The sequence below is a fragment of the Mya arenaria genome, chromosome 7 (assembly GCF_026914265.1).
Source record: "Mya arenaria isolate MELC-2E11 chromosome 7, ASM2691426v1".
NCBI lineage: Eukaryota > Metazoa > Mollusca > Bivalvia > Myida > Myidae > Mya > Mya arenaria.
In genome coordinates, this window is record NC_069128.1 from 37,835,745 (window position 1) to 37,843,804 (window position 8,060).

Consider the following 8,060-nt stretch of genomic DNA (forward strand, 5'->3'; position numbering starts at 1 on the left):
AGTACATCTGTTCCCTTTGTTTTATTATACACACACGAACATGATTAATATTTTATTTGATTATTTTATCGAACGGATATATTTCGCAAATTCGAAAATGTGTTACCGTTATTTGATATTCTAGCCGGTCTCGAAATATGAGTGAGTCCGACTCGGTGGAGAAAACCTCCTAGCACCATAATTCACATAATATTGAAACGAAATCCGTGCCAGCCTGCAGTAAATGTTTTTACACGGTACCACATTATCCGATTTTCTTTTTATGTCCGTTCAATAAAATTGTAAAATTAGCTGGCGTTTAGTGGCCAAGAACTGCTATAAAAATAAGTAACGACATGTAAAGTTTCCACCTGTCTTCTAATAATTGGGATCATACCGAACATAATAAGAACACTAAGTCTAAGTTATAAACTCGACTTGCCTGTCGACATATTGAGCTTCTATTGAAAGTCAATCTTATCTTTGTACAATGTATATTATAGGCCATACTGTTTAAAACTGCCCAGTTTAACTGCCACAGACCGAGTGTATCTAAGGTTATTCTCATTTATAAAGTGATCGAAGTAACGTTAAACTTTGTATATTTATATTGCAATATGACAGTCGCTTTTTTAATGTTAAACTTAAAAATGCTTATATAGATATCGACACATCTGAAAAGTGTTATAGTTTTAATTGCTGGAGACAAGCATATTTAACATGTTTTAAAATTCTTTGGGGTGTTTTGCAAAATGTTTTGTGTTAATTTATAAATCCAATGGACCAGCACAAAGGACACACATTAACGAAGATTAAAGAAGAGTTGTGGAGGCTCCAATTAAGACATTTGGCTGTATTCAGTAAACAGCTAAGATGAGTAACTTAAGCTTATGAGTAGAATTATAGTGTTTTGTTTTGCCATTAGACGGTATGGAATATCGAGGTCATATCAGGAAAAATGTAAAAGATTGAATAACATTAGATGTGTAACTAAAGTTTAAGAGTAGAATTTAAGTGTTTGTTAGACTGTTTAAAAACTGGCTATTAGATAGTATGAAATCTCGAAAATATCAGGCTAAGGATAACACACATTGATTACCGCCCCAGGCCTCTATGTAACAAGAAAATCACCGCACAATCTCAAACTCATTTAACAACGTAACGTAAATTTATTCAAAATCATAAATTGTTTTTCTAATATACTTCATGAAAAATAATAATATGGTAAGCATTTGTTTCTCATTTAATAATTATATATATTATTGAAATATTAATAAACCTGAAACAATACGTAAGAAACCATTACGTTAGATATCAAACGACAAAAAATGTTATTGAACTTAATAACTCGTATATATCTACGGTTAAGTAAGCCCTTCAGCGATATTTGCGAATCTTACTTTTAATTTTTGAAATCGTCTCGTAAATGTTTCAAAGATGGCACTAAAAACTGAAACGTACACATAAAAGCTAATAGTATTACGGCTTTAACTAAAGGTCATTATTAGTGAATGTTAACACAAATAAGACGTTATTTTTATCGATGTCCACGGGACTAAGCTGGTACCTGGAACTGGAACACAGCGACTACCGAGCAAATACTTTCACTGTTCAAATTTACGAAATTTAGCAGTGAGAATTGACTTCTGTTTTCATCCGCAAGATGTACGTCAGGACCAGTTTTTGAACTGAACAAGACCAGTTGGTATCTATGACTTCCCGAAGGTGGAGAAGGACCGTAGTAACCTGAAATGGAAAAAATAGACATGTTCTGGGGGTAACAAAGGTAATTTACGTCTATTTGGTCTCAAATGCTACACAAACCAATACTCTTTTCTCTTCATTTTGATTTCACGATGTCCAGTGTTATTAAATGATGTGAACTATGATTTTGAATACGTTACTCTGTGATAGTTGGTTATTCAGATTGATTTATTGTTATATTGAATGGCATACATTATCTAACAGAAAGTGCTTTCAAACTTTGACCATATTAAGGTTCTCATGAAATATTAAACTCGGTGCAGTTCTTATAATCTAAGGCAAAATTAGTCATATACTTTTCTAACTACCCTAAAACATTGAGACGTTTTGCTCCATAGGCGTTTTCAGGTTTTAGCTCTTAACCATATAGAAAACAGCGACCTATTGATGTTAGCCAATTGTATGCCAGCGGCTTGAGCTGATTGAGGATGCCCAACGAGCATCACACAGCAACTAAGAAACCCTCGACTTAAAGATGAACTCTTATTCCCAAATAAGATTTACCACAATTAATACAATTGTTTGAATATACCAAAAATGTTATATTAATGTCGAAAACAATTGTTCTTCTGAGGGTTACCTAGTAAAATTTGAAAGAAAGATGCAAAACACGTATTCCTACCTTTGGAGAAGATAATATATCACAGTAGATCTTTAAACACTCACCAATCATTTAATATTTTTTTCATTTTTAGCTATTAAATACATGGTTACAATCTTGTTATCAGTAATTAATATCTCCATAAATGCATTATTGAGTAATTTGTTAAAGGTTTATCATTGGAAACGTATATTCGTTATACATGTGTATGTATGGATTTTGAATAAGAGTGTCACTTTAAAACAATGGATACCAGTCATCGTGTTATTGTTGTGATCTGGGAACCAGTCACTTTTAAAAAAAACAGAATAAACCAGTCTGATTCTGTAAAGAAGCTTATATAGGGATAAAACTAAGGGGAAGTAGGTATAATCTGACAAGCGGCTGAGACGACACACACTTTGACATTCCTGACATTAATCTTAATCTATTTACTTTGGTACTGAGATTTGACGCATGCGCTCATCTTAAACAAGGTATGTCAATATTTGCACTTTTTAAACTTCGAGTTTCCATTTACGTTTGTATGTACCACCAGGGCGTTACGACGTCTTTGTTAACATCATTCTATGCGATCACTGGCGTCGTTCAAATTACACGATATTCCCGAAATGATGCGCTTTATAAAGTATTACATATTTTCTTTATTAAGTGAAGATTATAACAAAGTTATTGCATATATACCAATAAGCTGTAATCGAGAAATGGGACGCTACAATTATCAGTTATTTCATGAAAATGGACATAAAAAGACAATAATGTTGTTAAAGTTTGCAAACTGAGAAACAGAATCCAGCATGTAAACATACGAGATTGATTGCATTAGTTAACGCTCCTTTAACTATCGAAATAACATGATATAAAGTACCCATTAGTCTTGTTCCCTCGATGGTTCCACTTTTCAGATTTTCTCCCTGTAGGACAAAAACTAACACAAATTTAGTTCAAAATTTCATGATTCTGTTTGGATACCAATTGCCAATCACTTGTTGAAATTATTTGATAAAGGTTTATTGATTTGATAGCTTCTGAAATTTCGTTTGCATTAAAAAAAATCTATCAAATTAGAAATGTCAGGCACATTGATACTATATGATTAGCCAGTACGTTAAGAACTGTCACGTGGCGTTCTGATTATATGTGGTAATTCAAAAGATTTACAAATGTCATGTGACGTCCTGATACTATGGCGCCATTCAAATTCTATTAGCCGTTTCATTTGGACGGGGGAGATTCTTGAAATTTTGTCCCAAACGTATATTTGTTAGATAGAATGGAACTTAAGTGTTGTTTAAACCAAAACATTCAAAACAACTGATGATTGATTGACTCTTATGAACGTTGGATATGAGATATTAGATTGATTGCAATTATGTGAGATAAAAGAATAGTTTACATCGTGTAGCATTTAAATTAGACCAAGTAATCGTAATCGTTACCCAGCTTCGATGCCAAAACAATATCCCCGTTCCGAAACCTTCGAATCGGTAGGAATACGACTACAATAACATATCATCATTTTTTTACAAGGAGTGACCTACTGTTATGCCTGTCGAGCCCAGTGAAGGAAGAATGTAAGCTTTTCCAAACTGTAGTGAGGGGCATCTGGGTCAACCATCAGAAGGGTGTACGTCTTTCCCTGGGAAGCAGATATAATGATATAGAAAATATAAGCTGTCAATGAAACGTCAATAAACATTTATAGTTTGCGTCAAATGCATACGCACAACATACAGTTGTGAGAATCTTTAGATGTTGTATTTTGCAAGAGTCAGTTGTAACCACGGTGCCCCCAGGTCCGGGAACAGCGGGAACTTTGACTTTCGGTCCAGCCAACCCAGGGTAAATCCCCACTCTGCGGAGACGAACTGATGGTAAAATCCCCGCCAAATGCCCCCGCACCCATGGGACCCTAGGTATGGCCCATTCCCCGCTATATTTTGCGCGAAGAAAAACACACCGCATTCACACGGCACTACGGGGCCACCTGAAAGGTAAAACCACGGCCCATTTCCCCAGCTATCCCCGGTATACCCCGGACCTGGGGGGGGGGTTACAATTGACTGGTGCATTAGTAAGTTAGGCAAAAATGTTTACATATATTGAAATACTTTTTACGTAGTTTTGGCAGACCGCCGGTTACAACGCAATATTTACGCTTCAACAGCCTTTCCTTTAATATGCTGCCTTTCGGCAGTTGCGATTATCATCCGATGAACGCAACATCTTCGGATATGTTCGGATTGCGATTCGTCGCATAACAATGAACATGAACATTGTTTATCTTGTCAATGTTTGTATTGTTTCAGCACGCCCCGAGAAACTTAAATACACATGTTAGAAAGTGTAAATTTATGACATGTTAAACGAATTGTTGTCATAAGCGTTCCAACTTTACTTTTGTAAGTGATTTTAAGTGGTTGATCTTTTCCCGCGTTATTGTAACGTCATTTGAAAACTGTTTCCTGTTACGGTCGTGTCGTTCTATTTACAGAATGGGTGAATAATATTTACTGTAAGGTATTCTTAAGTGAAATGAAGTATTTCTTAAAAACTTCTTGAATGAAATCATGAACAATTGGTGTAAATATAAGTAAGGAATTGCGGGGCTGATGTCATTATCGGGGACGGGACTCCACACACTTTAACCACGCCAACTGCATTATACCAGTATAGCACAGCCATTTTTAACGATATTTATATATGACACAACTGTACGAGTTTTGGATAATTATTACTCTTGATCTATATATATCTTATAAACATAATGATGACATTTTATCACGGCGACATTATGTATGATATTATATAGAATAAATTAATTATTAGCTGATAAAAATGCTTTCATGGTGACAAAAAATTATTATTGACGGAGGTCAATAATTATGATTTTAGTGGCAAAATGGCGTTCATTTTTTTCCAGCGTCATTATGACGGCATTTGATAAACTGCTTTCGGTATATTAATATGGCGATTTATCTAGTTCTCGAAAATTGCTCTCCGGCGGTTATTTAAAAATCTATATCTCTCTTAAAATAGTCCATATATACAGGCATGCGCATAATCGGATTACACATTAAATCGAGAGAAATATTTAAACAATTTCGTAACACTGCAATATTAAAACTACTTTTTAATACAAACTGATTGCATAATATACTCGAGTGTATTTCCTGATTGACTCTTTAATGGCCATATCATGCAACCGATTACATCTTTTTACTTGATTGGATTTTATATGAACAATGATAGTTTAATCAAGTTAACTTACAATTAAGAATAAAAACACATGGAGTATAGATAATGTCCTTGGGCCGATTGTTCAGAATTTTGTTAAAGCTATCAACGTTTTAATCGTCATGGTTGTAAACTTTCAAATCAATATTCCTCTGTAAGTTTCACATGTACACTTATGATCTGCAGTATTCCTAATAATAATGAGACAACAGTTGCATCTGTACTTTACTTTATTCAAATATGAGCACACCATCAAATAGTTCATCCTTAAAAGTTAACAACGACGTCATTAATCCCGTTGTTAACTTAAACAAAGTATTGAACAATCGAGCCATTAACTAAGAGATGTTATATTATGTGCTTACCAAATGGATATAATCAAATGAAATTATTATTATTTTAGCATTTTATGTAGAGTTAAACCCATATTATATTATGACCTACATTTCTACGTTGGAACATGTTGCATTTAGAACATATTGCGTGAACTTTTAAATTAACAAGAAGGTCTCATATGCTTTTCTCGCTCCGCCGTTCTTTATCGCAAAGGTTTTACACAATGTGTGTAGATATAACTCGATTCCAAGGTGATATTATTTACAACTGAAAACATTAACAAATTAAACTTACCGCTTCTGCTTGGTTAAAGCTCACTTTAATTGGTGGAGAAGAAGTATCCGATTTAGAATATGTTTCGTCGCACTGGAACTCATTATTTCTGCCATAACGAACGTTAAGCATGGGTTTATCGGATATGCATATACTTCCCAATTCGCGTTTCAGTGCATCTTCGCTGACGTCACAACTTTCTGATGACGTAGCAGCACGTTTGTTGAATCCTCCGGACGCAGCGCATACGAGTATTCCAAGAAAAAGAGCTTCCGCTGACATCATGGCAGAAACCGCTGCAACATTAAGAGTGCGAGAACGAGGATTACTTGTTTTGTCACTTTGGGTTTTTGATATTAATCAACACTTGCCAGTCTTGTTTGTGTTTAAATGTTTTCAAATATTCTTTAGACATGATTTTGTAGATACATTAACACTATCTCAAAGAATATGTATGTATATACGCAGCTGCATGAACGTATAAATGTACGCTATATCAAATTGAAAACAGTTAATAAATTAGATTTATTAAGGTGTCAACGAAACCGTCTTACTTGAAAAAAAAACTAAGTTAACTCATTCGAAAGAAAATGCTACTGACATAAAACAATGCTGACACAAAATAACCTACAAACATTATTTAGGTAATTGAATGTTCATGGACTTACAATTATTGTGCAATTCATCCGTTAAGACATGAACACGGAAATCATAAACCTTTTAATTATTCAATATCGTATACAATTTCCAGCTGACTTCTGATAAAAGCGCACAAAACAAGACAAGCAAAATCGATATTATAAATGTAACTTGCCTGGCGACATATTGAGCCTCTAACAAAACACGTTCTCGCAAATATAATGGACGGAAAGAGAGCTTCACAAAACCCGCAAAGACTTCTAAAATTGATGCGTAGATCTAACTGTATTTCACTACGCAATAAATCTTAAAACGGTATTGTTCACAAAATTATGTTAATGTGATAAATATTTAATACATAGCCCTTCATCATAATTTAATTAAAAGCAGCATTACCTTGTATTATGATCACGGCTATTTTGTACGTTTTACAGACAAACGAACCGCAGGTGACGTCAATGACGTCGTCATCTTGCACGGCGTTAAATCGCGCCATTTTATAATGTTTTAATTATTTAACCTTTGCTACGACAACTAAATCCACAGAGAAAGAGAACCGAGCAACAAATTTTAAACACCGATACACGATATTAACTACGAGTTTAACAAAAACAAAATCACATAAATTAATGCCTAGAACAGAAATTATCTTAAGGCCAAAACGTCAAGAAAAGTTTCGATGATCCTGGTAGATTCAATAACCAATAACATATTGAACACACTATAAGAGCACTCCATATCCAAAAATACTGATAAATTATCGAAATTTAATCCTCATAGACTAATTTAATAGTTCAAGTTTTTTAGAAATGTTCAAATGCTGGTGGAACTTATATAAAAACTACCAAAAGACTAACGATCAGAGAAGTTTTCCAGCATAGTCGAACCCTGTTAGCTCAAACTCGCTTGGCTCGAATTCCTCGTTGGCTCGAATTGCATGTTAAACACCAGTTTCTTTATACCAAATGTAAGCTTTCCCGCTTAGCTCGATTTTCCCGAGGCTCGAGTTATTTTCATCGGTCCCTGGGAGTTCGAGCCAACGGGGTTCGACTGTATTTACAAAATAAAAGTAAGAGTACATACTACAAAAAATGTTGATGTTTTTCTTTAAGTCTATAAACAAATTTGTTTTCTAAAACGTCTGTCTATAACATCTACCAAACTTTTCTTTTACAAATTAAATAACAATCAAAATGTTCTCAGCCAATACGAGATCGTAAGTGAATCCAAT

The 8,060-nt window shown here is 34.2% G+C and overlaps 1 long non-coding RNA gene across 1 annotated transcript; it reads right to left on the reverse strand.

The window, feature by feature from the left end:
• Window positions 1–1,303: 1,303 nt before the first annotated feature.
• Window positions 1,304–6,472, reverse strand: LOC128239871 (uncharacterized). Its single transcript, XR_008261952.1, has 3 exons — window positions 6,212–6,472; window positions 3,886–3,983; window positions 1,304–1,725 (listed from the first exon to the last, which is right to left on the reverse strand). It is a non-coding gene; the product is annotated as an uncharacterized LOC128239871 (long non-coding RNA).
• Window positions 6,473–8,060: the final 1,588 nt, after the last annotated feature.